Source organism: Myotis myotis, unplaced genomic scaffold, assembly GCF_014108235.1.
Source record: "Myotis myotis isolate mMyoMyo1 unplaced genomic scaffold, mMyoMyo1.p scaffold_m19_p_14, whole genome shotgun sequence".
Classification (NCBI taxonomy): domain Eukaryota; kingdom Metazoa; phylum Chordata; class Mammalia; order Chiroptera; family Vespertilionidae; genus Myotis; species Myotis myotis.
Window position 1 is genome coordinate 45,403,734 of NW_023416318.1, and position 22,969 is coordinate 45,426,702.

At 44.3% G+C, this 22,969-nt stretch overlaps 1 protein-coding gene across 2 annotated transcripts in view; it reads right to left on the minus strand.

Moving 5' to 3' along the window:
- Positions 1 to 22,430, minus strand: part of NCOA1 (nuclear receptor coactivator 1) — a 172,236-nt gene extending 149,806 nt beyond the window's left edge. Inside the window, exon 1 of one of the 2 annotated variants that reach the window (XM_036335188.1) lies at positions 22,074 to 22,430. The gene's annotated coding sequence lies outside the window, so the exon portion shown is untranslated. Of the gene's footprint in view, positions 1 to 21,583; positions 21,609 to 22,073 lie in introns of those variants that run through there. The other variant, XM_036335189.1, reaches the window with a different exon arrangement.
- Between the last annotated feature and the right edge of the window lie 539 nt (positions 22,431 to 22,969).

The following is a 22,969-nucleotide window of genomic DNA, read 5'->3' on the forward strand; positions in this document are numbered from 1 at the left end:
CTCCCCGTTGGTCGAATTCCCAAGGGGATACTTTGCATATTAGGCTTTTATATACATAGATAGGAGAACAAAGAGATCAAGAGCAAAGATTGGAATCAAGCAAGGTTGGAATCCCTGCTTCACTACTTTTCAGCCAAGTGAACCTCAAAATAAAAATGCCTGGGCTTTGCCCTTGCTGGTTTGGCTCAGTGGATAGAGCATTGGCCTGCAGACTGAAGGGTCCTGTGTTTGATTCCAGTCAAGGGCACATGCCCAGGTTGCGGGTTTGATCCCCAGTAGGAGGTGTGCAGGAGGCAGCAGATCAATGATTCCCTCTCATCATTCATGTTTCTATCACTCTCTCCTCTCTCCCTTACTCTCTGAAATCAATAAAAATATATTTTTAAAAAAAGATGCCTGAGCTTACAGGGTAGTTATGAGGATTAGATTACACAATGTATATAAGGCACTTAGCACAGATCCTGGTGTAAAATAAGCATTAGCTCAATGGTAGCTGCTGCTACTGTTGTTGCTGTTAATTATGTAAGATCGAACAGTTCCTAAACAAGGGAACCAAGACTAAAACCTAGGTCTTCTTTCATTCCACACCACACTGTTGTACTTTCAAAACGGTCACCAGGAGTCCTATGTGTACAGAGTAGTCTCTACCATTTCCAAGCAATGTTTCCCCTTTCTGATCTAGACAATTTAGGATTTTCAAAAGCTAACAGCAATACCAACAGCTGATAACATCACAAAAAGACAAGACATTATACATGTCTCAATACCAACTATGGTCATCTTGTGCACCACCCCCAAATTAAACTTTAATCAAGCTTCTATATCAAACTACCAACTTACAGATTATATAGAGGATAGAGAAACATATTAAACTAAATCAAAATTCAGACTCTAAGAAACTGTACAGGATAAACCAGGTTTTCCAATAATCTATAAGGATGAGGAGGGGGGGGAAAGAAGAAGGAATTTACAAATTTAAAAAAGACTTAAAAGACACTTCAGCCCAGTCAGGTGGCTCAGTTGATTGGAGCATTGTCCAGTACACCAAAAAGACTGCTGGCTCGATTCCCAGTCAGGGCACATACTTAGGTTGTTTGTTCAATCTCCAGTGGGGGCATGTATGGGAGGGAGCTGATCTATGTTCTCTCTCTCTCTCTCTCTCTCTCTCTCTCTCTCTCTCTCTCTCTCTCCCCCCCCCTTCCTCTCTCTCTAAAGTCAATAAAAACACCCCCAGGTGAGATTTAATTTTTTTACAGCCAATCCTGATTGATTTTTTTAATTACCACCCTCCCAAAAAGGCAATAACATCAGCCCCACATACATCTGCTTGGAAGAAAGAACATGCTAGTGACATAACCAGAATATCCAGGAATGTTTTAGGCTTTGAACATTTCCTTTTTTCTCTTGAAAATCAATACATTAGCATTCTGATTTTTAAAAGAAAATCAGTAAAAACACATATAGCTTTTACTCTGCCTATGCTACACCTATGATAAAAGTCAATAAAAATGTATTTTAAAAAAGTACTCTGAAGAGTATTTTTATAAAGACTTAGGGTTTATAAGTTCTTAAAATGACACCCCCTCAAAAGAAAAATATCTACAAGAGACTACTGAAGCAAAGGTCAAGGGGAAAAACCAAACAACAACAAGCCAAGAAAAAACACTTGCAATTAAAGCTTAACAGAAAATCCATACCCTCAACAGGACTGGCTGTCAATAGTAACCTTCCCAGAAGTAACCCATCCTCTGATGAAATTAGAGATAGCTTAATGAAAATTATAGCACCTCTCTGTCATCAAGAAGCAGCCAACAACTTAAGGTACATTAAATGAAAATTAATCTGAAATTTCAACATGGGCACATGCTGTAATAAAGATTACTTTTTATTTCCATATTATTTCAAAATAATTCGCGACACTTCACAGAGTGCGTTAGCATTAAAAAGAAAAAAGTGACAAGACTGGGGCAAAGAAAAAATAAGGGAGGAAAATAAGATGAAGTCAGAGGTAGATTCATATAAACTAAATGCCACAAGAGCAACACATTTGACTCTGAGCTCCCTTGCAAAGAGAGAAATAGTGTAGGTTACAAGAATCATGATGACTATGCAATACAAATGAACCAGCTGGTCAAAGGAAACACAGCTTTTCCTAGTACCAAGACCTGGAAAAAAATTATTACATGGTTTCTAATAATAATGGTGATAAAAACAAAAGCAGCTTGAATTGTACCCTTAAAAATAGTCAAGGTGGTAAATTTTATGTTATGTGTATCTTACTACAATTTTTTTAAATGGGGGGGGGGGACAACAGCAGTTCATTTTCATCGCACCTGTCATGGGCCAAACATTCTATATGTTTAAATTCACAAAGTTCTCCCAACAACCTTGAGGAGGTTAGGTTCATTATCATTCCCATTTCAGAGATGAGAAAACTGAGGCACCAAGAGGTTTAACAACACACAAGTAGGAAGTAGCAGAACCAGGATTCAAACCCAGGAAATCTGGCTTCAGAGCCCACACTCCTAACCATTACATAACCCCTAATCCATAATGAGTCTATCTTCAGGCAAAAGCATTTGCTTTCAGCTAAAAGTATATCTGTCCAGGAACTATTAGCTCATTTTTTGTTAGTCTTAGTCCTGCAGATCAACTGCTGATAACAATAGCAATAGTTAGAACAGCATCAATAGAGCACTGAGATAAAGGACATTAATATCCTCACAAGAATTCCACAATAAGAGAAGTACTAAATTTTATAAAGCTGTTTGTTTTAATGGCCCTCAATCAAGGCTGACTGCATTACACCAAATAACAATTCAGTAAAAGTAATTCTACCCCAGTCTAAAACAATGCAATCAATATACATAGCTCTCTGATATTCTGGCTTGATCCAAGTAAAAACTCTGTTTCTAGAGCATGTATTAAATGTGCTTATTTAAGCAATTCTCAAAGAGTATTATTTCTTTTTTTTTTTTTTTGATGGCATTTTTTTTTTTTTATTGCTTAAAGTATTACAAAGGGTATTACATATGTGTCCATTTTATCCCCCGGCCCTAGACAGTCCCCTAGCCTCCCCTATCCCCCAGTGTCTTATGTCCATTGGTTATGCTTATATGCATGCATACAAGTCCTTTAGTTGATCTCTTACCCCCCTATCTCCTGCCCCCCAACCCTCCCCGGCCTTCCCGCTGCAGTTTGACAATCTGTTTGAGGCAGCTCTGCCTCTGTATCTATTATTGTTCAAAAGTTTATAGTGGTCTCTATTATCCATGAATGAGTGAGATCATGTGGTATTTTTCCTTCATTGACTGGCTTATTTCACTTAGCATAATGCTCTCCAGTTCCATCCATGCTGTTGCAAATGGTAAGAGTTCCTTCCTTTTCACAGCAGCATAGTATTCCATCGTGTAGATGTACCACAGTTTTCTAATCCATTCATCTACTGATGGGCACTTAGGCTGTTTCCAGATCTTAGCTATGGTGAATTGTGCTGCTATGAACATAGGGATGCGTATATCCTTTCTGATTGGTGTTTCTGGTTTCTTGGGATATATTCCTAGAAGTGAGATCACAGGGTCAAATGGGAGTTCCATTTGAAGTTTTTTGAGGAAACTCCATACTGTCTTCCATAGTGGCTGCACCAGTCTGCATTCCCACCAGCAGTGCACAAGTGTTCCTTTTTCTCTACATCTTCTCCAGCACTTGTCGTTTGCTGATTTGTTGATGATAGCCAGTCTGACAGGTGTGAGATGGTACCTCATTGTTGTTTTGATTTGCATCTCTCGGATGATTAGTGACTTTGAGCATGTTTTCATATGTCTCTTGGCTTTCTGAATGTCCTCTTTTGAAAGGTGTCTATTTAGGTCCTAAGCCCATTTTTTGATTGGATTGTTTATCTTCCTTTTGTTAAGTTGTATGAGTTCCCTATAAATTTTGGAGATTAGGCCCTTATCAGATATGACATTGGCAAATATGTTTTCCCACACAGTGGGTTTTCTCGTTGTTTTGTTGATGGTTTCTTTTGCTGTGCAGAAGCTTTTTATTTTGATGTAGTCCCATTTGTCATTTTCTCTTTAGTTTCAAGTGCCCTAGGAGCTGTATCAGTGAAGAAATTGCTTCGGCATATGTCTGAGATTTTGTTGCCTTTGGATTCTTCTAGAATTTTTATGGTTTCCTGTCGTACATTTAAGTCCTTTATCCATTTTGAGTTTATTTTTGTGTATGGTGTAAGTTGGTGGTCTAGTTTCATTTTCTTGCATATATCTGTCCAATTTTCCCAACACCATTTATTGAAGAGACTATCTTGGCTCCATTGTATGTTCTTGCCTCCTTTGTCAAATATTAATTGAGCATATTGGTTCGGGCCAATTTCTGGGCTCTCTATTCTATTCCATTGTTCTATATGCCTATTCTTGTGCCAGTACCAGGCAGTTTTGAGAACAGTGGCTTTGTAATACAACTTGATATCTGGTATTGAGATCCCACCTACTTTGGTCTTTTTCAGATTGCTGCAGCTATTCGAGGTCTTTTTTTATTCCAGATGAATTTTTGGAGAGTTCGTTCTAGATCTCTGAAGTATGCCGTTGGTATTTTAATGGGAAGTGCATTGAATTTATAGATTGCTTTGGGTAGTATGGACATTTTAATGATGTTGATTCTACCAATCCATGAACAAAAGAGTATTATTTCTGATTACTACCTTTATAATAAGAATTGGGCAGCAAAGTAAGTGGATACATACTTGTAGAATGAAGCTCTTCTATATTGATTGCAGGTATACTACATATTTCACAGTCAATCAATTGCAGAATGAGGTTAATATTCTCTTATGAAAATTAAGGAACCTAACCACTAAAGATGTCTACGTATGCAGCCAACCCACTTCTCCATGGAAGTGAAGCAAAAAAATATTTTCTTATAGGGCCAAAATTTTCCTCTGAAAGAGGTTCTGATTCTGTACCAATGAACAAACTTCCAATTGAGTGCCAAAGTTCTATACCATTCAATATAATCACAATGATTTTGACCTGGAAAATTCTCAAAACATGAGTTTCCCAACATGTATCTCAGCCATAAAATTACCTCAATTAAGCATCCATAGAGCATCCAATTGAGGCATGTATCCCTGAGTTAACTCAATGAATTGGGCAGCTATGTACAGTTATTATATACAGGTACTAGAGGCCCAATGCACAAAATTCGTACAAGGGGCCCGGCCCTCGCAGCCCCACCTGCCTCTGCCCATTGCAGCCCCGGCTTTGTCCAGAAGGTCATTTAGCTGTCTGGTCTAATTAGCATGTTACATTTTTATTAATATAGATAAACCATCTAAATGTCCAAGGATAGCTTATATATATCCTAGAGGTCCAGTGCACGAATTCTCCCTTAGCATATCATTAGCATATTATGCTTTGATTGGTTAAACAGATGACCGGACACTTAGCATATACAAAATGTATACACACACTTTGAATAATTATAAAGGCAGTGTTTATTAAATTGCATTGCATTTTCAAAATTGAGCAATCAGCTGTTAAAGTACATACACATTTTTTGGGACACTGTGTGTGTGTGTGTGTGTGTGTGTGTGTGTGTGGGTTTGACTGTGTGTGTAGTGAGCCTTGAGTTTGGAGTAGTAAGTATCTCACATCTTTCTGTCTGAAATAACGAAAGCAATTCCTACTTAGTATAAATATGACATCATAATACAACTACATCATGTAAATACAACTATTTCATATGGCTAGGAAGCAATAAAAAAGTCAAGCATCACACAAGGAAAATGAACAAATATGAATAACAGGGCCTTAGGAAGGAAAATCCAATATACAATAAACATCTGATAAGATGTTCAACTTTATAAATAGTGAGGGAACTGCAAATCACAACAATGGCATGAGCCTGTCCCTCATCCAAGATCTATTTTTCAGTCTCAAGGAACAGATCTGAAACTGTTTTTGTCATATGGCCACCATGCAGCAATGACCATGACCAAAGGAATAGAGAATTATGACAGGCCAAACCTAGTCATATGCCTATCCCTTGGCCAAGGGGGAGAATACTGTGACCAGAAAATGGGGGAAGGGATACTAGACAGCTAAAATTAATAGCATATCATATAATTCACTACAGAGATTTTCTCCTTTTAACTCTATATACTTCCATTTCTTTGAATTTGTAATTAGAATATAATCATGTATTATATGCATGATTTATTTTTTAATTTTAAAAGGAGAAGTTGTTGGAATGTAGTCAGTAAGAAAGCCTAAAGTCTTAAAAGTTCAGGAATAAAAATGGGGAATGGGGAGAATAAGCCTCATCTATATATACAGTATAAATTAGAGGCCCGGTGCACAAATTTGTGCACCAGTGGGGTCCCCTGGCCTGGCCTGCGGGATCAGGCTGAAACCGGCTGGCCGACATCCCCCGAGGGGTTCTGGATTGCAGGAGGGCACAGGCCAGGCTGAGGGGCCCCACAGGTGCACAATCGGGGCTGGGAGGGACGCAGGAGGTTGGCCAGTCGGGGAGGGACCCAGGGTATATCTGGCCCATCTCGCTCAGTTCTGATCGGCTGGACCCCAGCAGGAAGCTAACCTATCGGTCGGAGCGTCTGCTCCCTGGTGGTCAGCACATCATAGCAAGTGGTTGAGCAGCCTTAGTACATCATTAGCATATTATGCATTGATTGGTTGAACTAACTGGACGACTGGACACTTAGCATATTAGGCTTTTATTACATAGAAAGCCTAAGCGACCATCCAACCATCTGACCAGTAGCTATGACGTGCAATAACCACCAGGGGGCAGACTCTCCAACCAGTAGCTATGACACGCACCAACCACCAGGGGCAGACGCTCAATGCAGGAGCTGCCAAGCTGCAGTGACTTGGCAGCTGTGGTTCTTGGGTGACGCACCCAGAACCAGAGAACAGGGAGCCTGATTCCTGGGTATGTCACCCGAGAACCTCCCTCTTGCAATCCAGGACCCCTCAGGGGATATTGGAAAGCCAGTTTTGGCCTGATACCCGCAGGCCAGGCCGAGGGTCCCCACCGATGCTGTGCACTGGTCCTCTAGTCCTATATAATAAAAGCCTAATATGCAAATTGACTGAAAGCAGAACTGGCGGAATGACCAGTCGGTATGATGCGCACTGACCACCAGGGGTCAGATGCTCAACGCAGGAGCTGCTCCCAGTCCGCAGGCCCCTGATTGCCCTGCTGGTCGCCCCACAGATCGGCCCTGATCACAGATCGGTCAGGCCTACTGACCCTACCCATGCACGAATTCGTGCACTGGGTCTCTAGTATATAAATAAGTATCTAGGCTTCATAGTCCTACATAATTGGCCAATATTTTAACCATCACCCAAAAATCTTTATCAAACCCAACATTAAAAGACAAATGAAAAATGGAGAAAACAGATTTTAATTAACAGTATGTTGATGAGAAGGAGAAAAAGACTTCCAGGGAACTAAGAAGCAATTTTATGAAAACTTCAGACAGCAAAAGGTCTCCAATACTATCTGAAAGCCCTTTATACCCTCTCTCACTTCTCTCACCCCATAATCTTACCAACCAAACAGTATATATGTAGAAAAGCTCTGGATCAGTTTTACTGAAGTCAATCATTTTCTACCAATTTCAAATCTCTGCTCTAAAGATGGTAGCAAAACCATGTAAACTAAAATAATTTATAATAACTACCCCTAGAGACATTAGTAAAAATTTCTCCTTTAACTGTTCCAAACACTACTATTCATCACTATAAGTTCTTTTCACAAATAAATTTAGCAATAAAAATCCCATTTAGGCTGACACACACAAAAAATTCCTCTTTATTTCAATAATTCCAGGTAGGGCCTACTGATTCTGATAGCCATCTTTCTAAAGAAAGCAATTCTGTTTTGATGAGGCAAAGGCAATTACTGCTCACCATATATTCATGTTCTAGCCAGCATTCCCTAGCCCCTTAAGCAGTGCCCTGGTACTACTTTTGGTTATGAGAAGAAGTGATATGGGTTACTTCAGGACCAAAGGCACAGTAACCAAAGAGGCTCTATCATCCGGACAGAGCACCAAATGTACTTTATTATTTTAACTACAAAACTCTTTTTTCAAGTTCCATGGTACTATGCTATAAGCATCACTCCAAGTCCTACAATCTAATTCAAATTTCACTTCCTCCAGATGCCTACCCACACCATGCTAGGCTCCAAGGCATGATCAGTAACACACTTATCTATGTGCTAGAGGCCCGGTGCACGGATTCGTGCGGGGCGGGGGGGTATCCCTCAGCCTGGCTTACGCCCTCTCGCAATCCGCAACGCCTTGGGGATGTAGCAGTGCACCAAGTGGCAGGCAGCCAGGGAGGAGTCCAAGCTGGGGCCGGGTGCTGTGCTGCTCTGCTTGCGCTCATGCTGGCCCGCTGCACCAGCCGCCACCGCTCAGTCGCACTGCCAGAGTCAGGAGAGGCTCCCGCCGCCACAGCTGCGCTTGCCAGCCATGAGCCTGGCTTCTAGGGGGGCAGCTCCTGCGTTGAGCGTCTGCCCCCTGCTGCTCAGTGCACGTCATAGTGACCAGTCGTTCCGGTCGTACCATCATAATGATCACTTAGGCTTTTATATATATAGACTAGAGGCCCGGTGCACAAAAATTTGTGCAGTCGGGGGGGAGCAGGGTCCCTCAGCCCGGCCTGTGCCCTCTCGCAGTCTGGGACCCCTCGGGAGATAACGACCTGCTGGCTTAGGCCTGCTCCCGGGTGGCAGAGGGCAGGCCCAATCCCTAGGTGCAGCCCCTGGTCTGGCTCAGAGCAGGGCCGACTGGGGAGTTGGGGTGCCGCCCCCTGTCATGCACAGAGCAGGGCAATCGGGAGGCTGTGATGCCACCCTCAGTCACGCTCAGGGTAGGGCCGATTGGGGGGTTGGGGCACCATCCCCTGTCACACTCAAGGCAGGGTCGATGGGGAGGTTGTGGCGCCACCCCCTGTCATGCACAGAGCAGGGCCAATCAGGAGGTTGGGGCACTGCCCCCTGTCACTCACAGAGCAGGGCCCATCAGGGGGGTTGGGGCTCTGTACCCTGTCACGCACAGAGCAGGGCCAATCAGGGGGTTGGGGCGCCGCCACTCTCACACTCAGGGCAGGGCCGATGGGGAGGTTATGGCTCTACCCCATCACACACAGAGCAGGGCCCGTGGGGGGGGGGGGGGTTGGGGCGCCGCACCCTGTCACACACAGAGCCGCAGGGCGATCAGGGGGTTGGGGAGCTCCCTCCTATCAGGCACACAGCAGGGCTGATCAGGGGGTTGGGGCACCTTCCCCTGTCACGAACAGGGCAGGGCCAATAGGGAGGTTGTGGCCCCGCCCCCTGTCACACAGAGAGACGCAGGGCGATCAGGGGGTTTGGGCGCTGCCCCCTGCCACGCTGATCCCGGTGCCGGGAGGCCTCGAGGCTCCACTGATCCTGGTGCTGGGAGGCATATTACCCTTTTACTATATAGGGTAGAGGCCTGGTGCACGGGTGGGGGCCAGCTGGTTTGCCCTGAAGGGTGTCCTGGATCAGGGTGGGGGTCCCCACTGGGGTGCCTGGCCAGCCTGGGTGAGGGGATGATGGCTGTTTGCAGATGGTCACACACCCTTCAGGGTGGGGGTCCCCACTGGGGTGCCTGGCCAGTCTGGGTGAGGGGCTGAGGGCTGTTTTCAGGCTGGCGGGTGACTGAAGCTCCCAACTGCTCCTTTTTTTCTTTTTTTTTTTTATTCTGGGCCAGCTTTAGCTCTGACTCCAGCTCTGACGCCTCTGCTGCTGAAAGCAGGTATCTGGTTTGTTTGTGTTCTATAATCGAAACACTGTATCAACTCCAGCTCTGAGATCCTGGCTCCCTGAAAGCAGGTTTCTGGGGTTTTGTTTAGCTTCTATATTTGTAACTATGTTTCAAACTGCAAGCTCAGAGGCCAGCAAGGCAGGCGGGGAACGTTGGAGTCCTCCATCACTGAAGCAAGCAAGCCTCATGTTCAGTTTAAGCTGCCTGGCTGCCGGCCGCCATCTTGGCTGGCAGTTAATTTGCATATCTCACTGATTAGCCAATGGGAAGGGTGGCGGTCGTACGCCAATTACCATGTTTCAATTTTATTAGATAGGATACTGTGGGTAAAGCACTATGAAAGCACAATGGTATTGGCACATAACTAGTGTAATAAATGGCCTCTACCTTCTATAATTTACAATATGGTTGGTGGGAAATGACACATGATAAATAAATTTCAAGTGAATGCTAAAAATAGTAAATGCTAGAGTAGTTTCCACATATCTCAGTTAGCAACTAACTATACTAGTTTTAGTTACATATGCCCATATTACATCTTTTACATTTTTAAATTCGTGTATGATTTAAAGCAAATGAGACTCTCTACAGGAGTTATAACCTCTTTAAAGGGCAGAAGCCCTAAGCTATAATAACTTCATGGTGCCCTATATTACCATTCAAACACAAGTATTCAGTAAAAATTTATCTTACAGAGAAGGTATTGCAAAATTAACACGGAAGTGTAGTGATCTTCACGACATTAAGAGTTTGTATCTCTAGCACAGCTGAGAGAGGAAGGAACACGTTTCTCTGTACCCATGGCAGGGGGAGCTCTGTTGGAGAACAGGTTCCCCCAGCCCTGAACACAGCCCTTAACAGCCAACTTCTTATGCTGTAGGACTACCTCTCTCTCTCGAACAGTATCTGATTTCCAATTCAATTTCTCAAAACCCCGAGGTCGGTGAAGAGAATCCCTGGATATTTTGTATGAGTATTCCAGGTACATGTTCAAAAAAAGGTCTATTTCTCTAAATTAACAATTAGCATTGTGATTTAATCAATATGACTTGCCAATATTTTAATTCTGTATGTGTAAGACATTGCAAAGGACAAAATACAAAACATGATCTTCTTCTGCCATTCTCATACCATAATTTGGGAGATAGGACACATGAAAACAAAAAATTCCAAACAATATAGGGCAGTATAAAGTTCCAAATGAATAATAAGGAAAATAAAAATTAAGAGTTCATAGAAGGAGGAAATTACTTCCAAACTGTATAGTCTTAGTACTTAAAAAGCAAGGTGGTCATCAACTGGCAGTCCGCAGACCACTGGTGGTCCATGAGGTCCGAAAGGTTGGCGACCGCTGCTTTAAAGGGTAGGTAGAATTTCAGGAGGAATAGCCTAGGATAAGTAGAACATTCCAGGGAAAAGCATATATATATATAAAGGGGTGGAAACTGAGAAGCCCAAAGGATGTTTAGGGGACAGTAAGCTGACAATTTTATTTTGAACAGCTTATTGGGGAAGACTAGTGAGAAGTGAGATGAGAAAAGCAGGTTGTTGCCAGACACTGGAAAGCTTTAAATGCCAGGCTAAGGAACAGCTTTATCTTGACAGTAATGAGGAGTCATGGAAGGTTTTCAAGCAAAGTAACTTAATGAAAATAAAAATTACAATCATCCCCAAACAAAATTCAGGATAGAGTGAAAAAGGAACTCACTGGGGCCAATGAGACCACTTTGGTTCCTATCCAATAAGTAAGCCTAAATTAGAACAATGACATTGGAGAATTAAAAAAAAAAAAAAAAAAAAAAAAAGGAACAAATCTAAGAACCTGAAAGGTGTTTTCAGCATATGTCAAATCAGACCCTAAGAACTCTAGAGAGCTGAGATTTAGATACTAGAAAGAATTTAAAAGCACAGAAACTATGAATTCCAGCCTACCAGGCAGGTCTCCCTATACTTGACTTGATACTGGTCTCTTCTATACATGTATGCATTCCCATCTCCATACTCATTCTTTTTAACTGTGAGTTAGGGGGGATAGAAGTGGGAAATGATATATAAAAGCAGCCAAGTGATGATGGCCAGGTAGTTATGTAACAAATAGAACTAAAACATCTCTAAAGGCCAAAGGCATTGCAATCACATCTATTACAAAATGGAAAAACAGACTGCAAATCCAGTCATACTGCAGGCTTGAGTAATGACATCAGACATATCCATTAAACTTGGCAAGAAGTAACACTGGATGAATGGAGTTACTGAGGTCTCAGTCCTTAACAGCATAGTTTCTTAACCTTTGGGGAGGGTCATAGACCCTTTTGGGAACTTGCTAAAAGCTACAGACCCTCTCTCCAGAGAAATGCATAGAGTAACAAAATTTTACACACAATTTCAGAGTGTTCACAGATTCCCTAAAGCCCATATAGAGACTCTTAGTCCATAACTCCAAGGGATCTTACTTAAGAACCTTGATATAAAAGTCATAACCATTTTTATCATATACCCCACAGTTTAAAAGAAGCCATGTATATATATATATATATATATTTATTTATAATTTATATACATACATTACACACCAGAAAAATAATTATGTACATTGTAAAGCATACACAAAAATGAAAATTTTAAAGAATGACATTTATTATAATAAACAATTTTAAAACATTTCTTTTACTTATTGACTAGAAGCCTAGTGCATGAAATTTGTGCACTGGGGGGGGGGGGGGCGGGGAGTCCCTCAGCCCGGCCTGCACCCTCTCACAGTCCGGGGCCCTAACAGTCCGGGACCCCTCGCTCCTTAATGTCTGCCTGCAGTGGAGGTGGGAGAGGCTTCTGCCACTGTCGCTGCACTCGCCTGCCCTGAGCCTGGCTTCTGGCTGAGCAAGTGCTCCCCCTGTGGAGCACACTGACCACCAGGGGCAGCTCCTGCATTGAGCATCTGCCCCCTGGTGGTCAGTGCGTATCACAGCGACTGGTCATTCTACCATTTGGTCAATTTGCATATTAGGGTTTTATTATATAGGATGACACAGATTTCACAAATATGTGCTCTTCCTAATAAATATTAGAATATTATACCACCACTTTCAGTGAGAGTAATGTGATTGAATATGGTTTATTATTTTTTTAATTTTTCTTTCACATTTTGTAATAAAGCAACTTGAAAGTCTGGTTGTAAATTCAGTTCATTTTTATAATAAACAACTATTTTATTTTATTTTATTTTATTTTAATGGTTATCATAGCCAAAAAGCAGACTGCACAAAGATGAGAAAGAAAAAACAAAGGAAAGAACTGCATCACTTGCTGCAATGAATGAAACATGATATTCAATTTTCGATCCCATTCACTATCATGCAAAGGTTTTAACTAAAATTCAACTAGTGCATGCCATATTTCCTGATGACAACCAGTTGTTATTACTAACTAATCAGAATTTATCGGCTTTTTATATTGTCAGCCACTGGGCTGAAAACCGCTAAAAACTCTTCCTTTATAAGATTTTTATACAGCTGAGAAAATGGTGTTTCCAAGTTCAAATATACTTATATAAAAATGTTCTTAAAGTTAACACAAATCATTTTCAGCAGTTAAAATACAATAATGAATGCAATTCCAAAGATCCATTTTCAAAAACCTCTTTCGTAACATTGAATTTTATTTTGTTTTTGAGAGGTACTTACTTTTTGAGTCACTATTAAGAATTTACTATCATCCTAAAAGGACAGATTACGTGTGTTTTTTATTTTTTCAAAAATATCTGCTAGCTAGCATACGACTCACAGCCATTTGTCACAGATAATGTCAGCAAATTTGGGGCATTTGGGTTTTTGTGAAGTAAAATGAGTTAGTCATCTTTAAGTTAGACAATTCTTAAGCCCTTCACCTGAAAATGACCAGTTAACTTCTATACAGTATTATACAAAAGATCTGCGTGGTAACTCCTACTGCAATACAAAACATGTTAAGAGTCTATTTTTTAAAATAATAAATCCAAAAATCCAATTACCTATGCCCCTCTAAAGTGTAAAACATCACAACAGACTGACTTAAAGTAAAGAAATGTCCTTGCAGAACTCAAATTTCCCAGGTAATTTTATGCAAACCCTACTGTAGAGACCACTGCTCTAAATGGGCCTGAGCTCCCAATGGTCAAAGCTCTCTATCAGTGCCTTGCAGGCCATCAAAATTTAGAAGAGTTATTTTTAACGGTACTCTAATTATATTGTATCCAGCCCTGAATTACTACCAGATTGGCAAAAGATACAACTGCAGCACCGTCTGTGACACTGATTGTCTTCAACACTGTTCACTAAGTGTAATGTTGGCTAGTGGTTCAGTCAAATAATAGGGTTGGAACAAGGTCCAAGACTCTTCATGAGCTATCCTGCCTTAAGTCCTTTTTGGAACATGGCAAGGCATAAATAAATCAGTAAAATAAATCATGAACTATATTGAGAGCCAGGGGCTTTCAACTTCCATGACCCAAAGATATACAGTGAGATACGTCTATAGAAAGACACATTCTTATACTTATACAATAAGTCCACAGCATCCTATTAAAAATGCCAAATGATAACACATCGTTTAAGAAGATAGATACTGGGGGGAGAGGGTGGATAAGCCAGTAAAAAAGAATTTATACTAACGTCTATAAAAAACAAACACATGTGCCCTGGCAGGGTAACTCAATTGGAACTTCGAGATGCACCAGGGTTGGGGGTTCAGTCCCTGGTCAGGGTTCATAAAAGAATCAACCACTGAATGCATAAATAAGTAGGACAACACACTGATGTTTCTCTCTCTGTCTCTCCCTTCCTCTCTCTCTCTAAAATCAATTTTAAAAACAACATAGTCTGTTCTCAAATATACATAAAAATGAGTAAGTCCCCACTGTGTGTAAGCCTTACAATATGGAATCATTTCAAACACTATGAAAAGATAAAATTGGGGGTTTAAAAACTGTCAAAAAAAAAAAGAGCCACATAAATTTGGAAAACAGATGTTTCTTTTTCATCAGATATACATCCTTTGCTGTGTCCCACCACTTCCCTCCATTAAAATCCCTCCATGTCTTGCTACTGCACCTAGAAGGTCTGGATCCCTCCCCTTCCCCACTGCAGCAGGCACCACACTCGTCCACTTTCCCTCTTCATACTTCCTAAATAACTCCAAGCTTTTCTGTCCTTTCATCTTTACTATTTAATCTTCCTGAATAGACTACTCTCCTCGCCCTCACTTATATAGAAATCACCTCCCGCCTTCAAGGATCTTGTCCACCACCAAGCCCTCCATAAAACTTGTCCTGATCTCTCTCAAAGAAAAATAATTGCTTCCTTTCCTGAATCCTCGAAGTGCTATTTCAGTCCTTCTCTCATAGCACTCATCACATTCAATTAGTATTATAGGTATTTGTGTGTCTTATCACCTAGGTCATAATCTCCTTTAGAAGGGGATCTATATCTTATCATTTAACTTCCCTATCTTTTAACAACACAGCACCTTGAACAAAGTAAGTACTCATATAACTATGTCTTGAATGAATGATGGAGTGACTGCTTAGAAATTCAGTTACAGACTTCCAGTACCATCTGGAGTGGAGGGGAGGTACAACTTAGACTTCACAGAACAAATAACTTTTCCCTTGTTTCCTCCAAACTCACCAAAGTAACACCAGCATTACACCTACAGGTGCTTTCAAAAAGCAAGGACATTTCATCCTTCAACTATCGGGCCAAATGTGGTGGGTTATCTTTATATACACACACATACGTTCACAATAGAATTATCTTCTACTGTTAAATAATCGAACCTCTGCTTGATAAGAAAAGTATGTAAATATTTTAACCATACAGGCAAACTAAAAATGTACAATGTAATATATTAAAGCTATCAGAACAGGATCAATCATTCAAAATACAGAGAATGACCAAGCAATTTATTCCATGTGGAAAAACAAACAAACAAACAAAAAAACACCCTTACGCTTTAGTTATTTACTAACAAAACTTGAGAGGCGGTATTTTATTGCTAAGAATCCAAAACCAACCATTCAAAGATAAGCTTAACTAGACAGAAGCACCAAAGAATCCACACTACTAAAGTACAAAGGTGAGATAAGAGCAGCAGGAAATCTTAAAGAGACACTTTCATTAAGTAACTGGGACCTATGGCTCCTAGGTCACCAGAAAGCAATGAGGTTGCAGGAGTCCTCACTGCATATCTACGGAACAGAAGAGAGTCCAGAGAGGGAACAAGGGCGACCATGTGGCCAAGTATGGCAAACATGCTTGGAGAGAAGCCAATTGAAAGGCATGCTTGTGATTTCAGGTCAGAAGACCTGCACTCAAGTGTCATCCTGAATACCTACAAGCTGTGCAATCTTACACCAGTCACGTAACCGCCCTGAGCCTTGTTTTCTTGTTTATAAAATGTAATATGCAGAGCGAGCACAGTACCTAACTACAATGTGTCTCAAAGACATCACTCAGTAAGTATTTGCTGACTCTGAGTGAGGGCTATACAAGAAAAGCAGACATTTCTCTCCAGGCACTTTTGTAGTTTTTGAGAGAGCAGGTTTAATTCCTCATTACAACATTTGACAGTCAATTTCTGGCCAAAAAATAAAAACACCCCTTTCCTCCTGGCTTATGCATTACTCAAAAGTTTACTAGAGTTCTTAAAATTTAAAATATCTTTGTAATCCCTTTCAAACACCAGAAGTAACTCCCATAAAGAAGTCTAGAAGCCAAGTACCTGGGGTCTGGCCCAAGTAATGACCCAAGAAAATGACTCTATGTGCCTGGCTTTAGTCTTCTCATCTATAATATTAAGGAGGTTATATTCCTATATTCCTATTGAAGCCCCTTTAAATGTTCTGCAGGCAAACAGCTATAAACCTACAAATCATAGATTTTTAGCATGAGAAGAAATGTGAAATCAGACCAATATGCTCATTTAATGAATAAAAAAAACCTCTCAGGCCCACAGAGTTGATGACATGAGTGCCAGATTATAGAACTGGAAACAAGGGGGGAAATCCAAGAAACTGTAAATGAAGGAATCAGAGAATTTAGTGTTGGGTTTAGGGTATGGAAATGTAAGAAAACACTATGAAAGTCTTAATGTGACCCAATCACTACGCTAGACATACAGTGGGGCCTTGACTTACCTTCCGAGGCAGAGCTTGTTAAGGAGCTCCTTAAGGAGCTCGTTAACTCAAATTACTCTATCAACTCAATGCAAAAATCGGCTGAGAGACAGCTGGTATCTCCAAAAACTCGTTAGTCGGGACACTCGTAAGTCAAGGCCCCACTGTATCTCGTTATTTAAATTAAAGATCACACAGTATGAGGGTAAGCACATTTTTCCAATTTTAAATATGAAACCCTGAGGCTGAGTGTGGTTAAATAACTAGCCCAAGGATATATCTACTAAGTATCTGGAAGATTAGGACACCATTCCCAGTCTAAAGTCAAACCTCCATTTCCAAAAGAAGTTTAAAAAATTGCCTCAAATTATAAGCCAGAGGAGCAAAAATGAACTATCCCTCTGGAAACACAGGATAATACAGTGTTGTTAAACTTCTGGTCCTGTGAATAGGTGTACTTTACCTCTGTGCTTGCACCTATGGTTAGCAGTTTGGTCTGTCTGTTCCCAGTGGTCAGGTTCAAGACTTCTCAGTAAAGCCCAACTTCCCCCACCCTCCACAATGAAACAAATCCATAGGGAGTGATTAGATCAAAGTAGTGTATCTAGAAATGAGGATCATTAGACTGATTAATTTCAAGTCCTCCACAGCTCCTTAAGTGACTATAGCTTCTGGTTTGACATAAGCTATTTATCTTTGAAATATGAAAACTACACTAAGCTTTTCTAAAAGCCCGTCACTTCAAGAAGCCTCAAAAATACTGTGTTGCAGATGGGGCTACGGGGGAGGAAGCATGGATACAACAGCCCACTCTACTTGCAGTTCCAGAATTGGACTTATATGCTGGTGTCAGTGTTTTGTAATAATTTCTTTTGTTCAATCATGTATCCTGCCGAAATAGAAAGTAATCATTCTATACTCTATATTAATCCAAAGACTATGCACCCACGAAACAATGTCCAGAACTATTCGGAAAAAAACCCTGCACCTCCTTCTTAAACTAAGCAACCAAGAATGGTACCCAGATGCCACTAGGCCATTTTATGACCTCTGACCCTATGCCAATGCTTTCACAATATATAGCTGGCTGTATACTAGTCAGTACCACAGCAACCCAAACCTCTGCCCACTATACATTGAGAGAAAGGCACAAAGTCTAACTAAAACATAAAGAAGAGAAAAGGGAAGGCCTGAAGCGACTAGACCTCATCTCCAGTGGTAAGAAGAAAGGTCAGAGACCATGAGGCCCATCCTCAGTGGCCAGTGAGCAAGGGCTAAGCTACTGGTCAACCTGGAAAAGAAGAAATAAGTCCCTCGCTACACTCTAGTCTGTCTAAATAGGTAGTGAAGTTGTAGAAGTGGGGAGAAATTTGTATAGTTCTGCAGACAGAATGGATATAGTGCTCTGTCATTCAACTCCTGGAAAACATGTATTTAACCCAATCCCACACTCTCCTCTGCACCCAGAATGCAAAAAAGGAGCGAGCCTACCACATGTTTTTGGACCTCTGCCATGAAAGCAGTGGATGGCCCTCTGAGAATTCCTGTGATTATCATACGAAGGAGGTAACAATCCCTGCCAAGACAATAATGAGCATCCTGAGGATCTCCTACACCCCACCGCTTTGGGGACTCTATCCAGTGGGGTGTACTTTTACTGACCTCCCATTCTTGCCTCCAAATGAAGGCTACATTAGGCCATATAGTTTAAAGCCAACCCACTCCATAAGGTATGCAACATATTCAAACAATGTGGAGCCCTTAGAGCAGCGGTTCTCAACCTGTGGGTCGCGACCCCTTTGGCGGTCGAACGACCCTTTCACAGGGGTCGCCTAAGACCATCCTGCATATCAGATATTTACATTATGATTCATAACAGTAGCAACACTACAGTTTGAAGCAGCAACGGAAATAATTTTATGGGTCACAACATGAGGAACTGTATTTAAAGGGCCAGAAGGTTGAGAACCACCGCCTTAGAGAATGAGGCAAAAAAGGACAACGTAAAGTAAGGAATACAGGTAATATCTCTCTAGAGAGAACAAGTGAAATTGATGAAAACAGAGAAGGGGGGCTAAAATGTTCTTTAAATATCAATGACAAATCATATTCCGATGTACAGTACAAAGAGAAGGGATTTTTCAAAGACCATCCAAATCCTCTCTTCCCCACTCCCCCTTCGGCACCTCTGCACCACCCTCAGCACTTCCTCTACATTTAGTCCTGGTGACCGACTGCTGGATTAGCAGGACCAGGAGTACATGCAGAGAACATTCCATCCTAGGAGCATCTTTAAGTTATGTAGGCTTGTTTACCACCCTGCCTGCCCTATAGAGCGAAAGCATGAAAATTTTGCCAACGCTTTCACAATAGATGCCAGTCAGCACCACAGCGACCCAATCCTCTGCCCACCAAAAGGTTAACACATACATAGAAAACAGGAAAGTCAACAAAAATTAAAATCTGACCCTAGACTCCCTCTACAGTTAAATGTCGTAAGTAGTAGCAGTATCGTTCTAACACACCCACTTCATGCTACCCTTACAGCTTCCTGGCATAAGCGAATGCTTGGGATTATACAAACTGCTGCTTCTGTTCCCAGCCCAGATTTCTAGAAATGAAACCCTAGAATTGAGGGAGGAAGAAAAACAAATGTTGGCAGAAAGAGGGAGGGAAATGCATTGTCTATATAATCCCAGTTTAAGTGGAACAATCACCATTAGTTCCATCAGGCACTTTTTTTTTTTCTTCAATAAAACCACTCACCCAAAAATGCAGATCTGAAATACGCCCTTGGCTTAAGCCACACAAATAGCAATTTAAGTAGACACAATCCTACAGATATCCTCAGAAAGAAATCAGGAAGAGATTAACTATATGCAAAATTCAAGTTTTACACCTTAAAAATTAAACTTCATTGTGTTACATAAATGTAATAAAGCAGCAGTGCAAGATGTCTCCAAAAATCAAACCAGACACCTGTTCTTACAAGCAACACCCCTGCCTTTTCTCTCCAAACCAGGGGTTCTCAACCTTCCTAATGCCGCGACCCTTTAACACAGTTCCTCATGTTGTGGTAACCCCCAACCATAAAATTATTTTCGTTGCTACTTCATAACTGTAATGTTGCTACTGTTAGGAATCGTCATGTAAATGTCTGATATGCAGGATGTATTTTCATTGTTACAAATTGAACATAATTAAAGCACAGTGATTAACCACAAAAACAATATGTAATTATATATATGTGTGTGTGTGTTCCGATGGTCTTAGGCGACCCCTTTGAAAGGGTCGTTCGACCCCCAAAGGGGTCGCGACCCACGGGTTGAGAACCGCTGCTCCAAACCATATAGTATTCCCTAGTCAGGCCCCCTTTTGGCTCCACTGTTCCCAAAGCATACAGCCTGAATAAGAAATGGAGGGAAAACATTTCAGACACCAGTTCATAAAAACCAAATTAGACCTTTCCACAAAGTACAGGAGATACAATAGACACACTTCCAACTGCATTTAGTTTATAACAAACAGCTCAAGGAATGCCCCTGCAGCATTACGCTGAATCACACACACCCCACAGCTACCTTTAACCCAAAACTTTTCCTAGTTGAAGAGCCAAAAGACCCAGGCAAGTACTTTCTTTTCACATTATTCTCAACGTGAAGAAATCTGACCCCCTTCCTACTACATCACAGCTTCTGTGAAATAAGCTGAGAGGCCCCTTTGGCCAACTTTTTTTTTTTTTTTAAATACTAACCTCCAACCAATTCCAGAGGAGGAGTCACACTTCAAACAAATTTAACCCTTGAAACCCATCCTTTCGACAGTCCACCATAACCTAAGCTTCCCCACAGCCATGCTTCACACGGACACTTGATTTCTTAATCACCGAAGTGTAGGTCTCTGCCCTCACACATCATCCCACAAAGATCGCTCTCTGGACAACTGCAGGGGGTGCTGGGGCTGCGAGTCACGCAAGAACCCTGCATGCTCTATCCTCATCCTCGACTTTAAAAATGCACCCTCTTCAAAGAAAAGAAAAAGTCACCTTCTCCACAAGGACACCTGCCTCTGCAAGGCCTCTATCACCAGGGAAAGCCACGCCTGAAAGGCGAAAAGATCCTGCAGCTTAAAGTTTCCTTCCCCTCCAAACTCCGCGGCCAGGGCCCCGCGCACAGTCCGCGTCACGCACACGGGCTGGACTGTCAGGCCCTCCATCTGCCTCGAACATCGACTGCCCAGGCAGCCTCCAGCCCACAGGGACGACTGCCTTAGAATAAGTAAGAAAATCAATAAAAACAAGGGGGCGAGAAAGCCATCGCTGGGCAGTAAGGACTAGGGACCCTGGTGCCCGGTTGCAACATTCCTCACCCAAGCGACGAGGGAAGGGCTCGAGTTCCGTCGCTGACCATTAACCCTCCCGCCTCCCCGTCGTGCATGCGTTTGCTCCCCTCCCCAGGTCCTTGGGGCAGAACCCTGGGCAGGGGACTGAACCCTCGCCCTCCTAGCAAAACCCTCACGGATCCCCCCAAAGTCTGCGTCCGAACCCCCTCACGGGGAGAAGGAGAAAGCCCGTGCGCCGGGGCCGCAGGGGCGCCGTCGAAGGCTGCGCTTACAGCGGGGCGCGCGCGGTCATCCCCATTTCGCGGTTCGGGCCGGCGAGACTCCGCGAGGTTCACCCGCCGGCCAAGGTCACGGCGCTCGCCGGGGCCGAGGGGCGCCCGCGCCGGCTTCCGGCTCCCCCTCTCGGCGGCGGGGCGCACGGCGGGCTCGGGGCGCCGCTCCCCACGCCGGGCCGGGGCCGCGAGCCCGGCGCACCCGCGGATGCTCGCCGGTCCGCGCGAACGAGGGCCACCGGGAAGGGGCAGCGCCGCGGCCGCCGCGGGCAGCCCCCCGCGGGTGCCGTGACAGCTGCGCCCTCCGCCCCCTGCCGCCGCGCGAGGCCGGGGAGCCACCGGGGCAAGTGGGAGGGGGCGGCGCGGGGAGAGCGCGGAGCCGGGGGCGGAGGGGCGCCAGCTGCTCCCCGCCCCCTAGGGCCTCGGCGGCCGCGCGGCTCGTGACAGCTGCACCCACCGGGAGGCGAGGCGCCCGCCGCCCGCCACTCACCTGCCGCCGCCGCCTCTGGGCCGCGCTGACGGGCGCCGCGCTCGCCCGCGACCGTGGCAGCGCCGCCGCGGCCTCCGCGTCTCCGCGGCCCGGGAGCCCGCCGCCGCCGCGGCTCTCTGGCCCCCTCCTCCAGAGCAGGGGTCCCCCCGCAGGGGATGCAGAACGGACCCGGCGCGGGCCCCGCTCGAGGGAGCCGCGGGGCGCAGAGGGGCCGAGGCGCCCGAGGCCGCGGTCCAGCCGTCGGAGGGGAGGGCCGGGCGAACCGCGTCAGACTCCCGCTCGCCTGGCCTGAAGAACAGGCATTTCAGCCGCTCTCCGCGGCCGCCATGTTCTCCTCCTCCGCCGCCGCCGCCGCCGCCGCCGCCACCGCCCCCCGCCCGCGGCCCCGCCCCCTCCGCGCCCCGCCCCGCCCGCCCCGCCCGCCGCGCTGCCCTTGCGCTCTCGGGCCGGCCCGGCCGCGGCGACCCGGTCCCGCGAGCTCCGACGGCGCGCGCGGGGCAGCGCGCTCCCCACTCGCGAGGCAGCGGAGCGAGGAGCCGCCCCGCGCCCTCTGCCGGCGGAGGCCCCGGGAGGGTGCCCGGTGCGCCCGGCCCGCGCCCGCACCCAGGGTGGGGAAGGAGGCCCCGGGACTCGTGCCCTCCCGCGGGGCGCCGCTCCCACTCTGCCGGGAAGCGGCCTCGGACCCCGGGGCGCGCTCAGCCCGGCCGCCCGGCGAGCAGCCTCCGCGGCGCTGATCTTTGCGGAGGCGGTGGAGCGGCGAGGGCCCCGGAGGACGCGGCGCGGGGCCTGTCCCTGCACTAATTTGTTGTTCCTTTGAGCGAGACCCGTCCCGCGGGCCTCGTTTTATATCCTGCGAAGCGGGGAGGCGGTGGCCTGGAGGGCTTCACGGGCTGGTA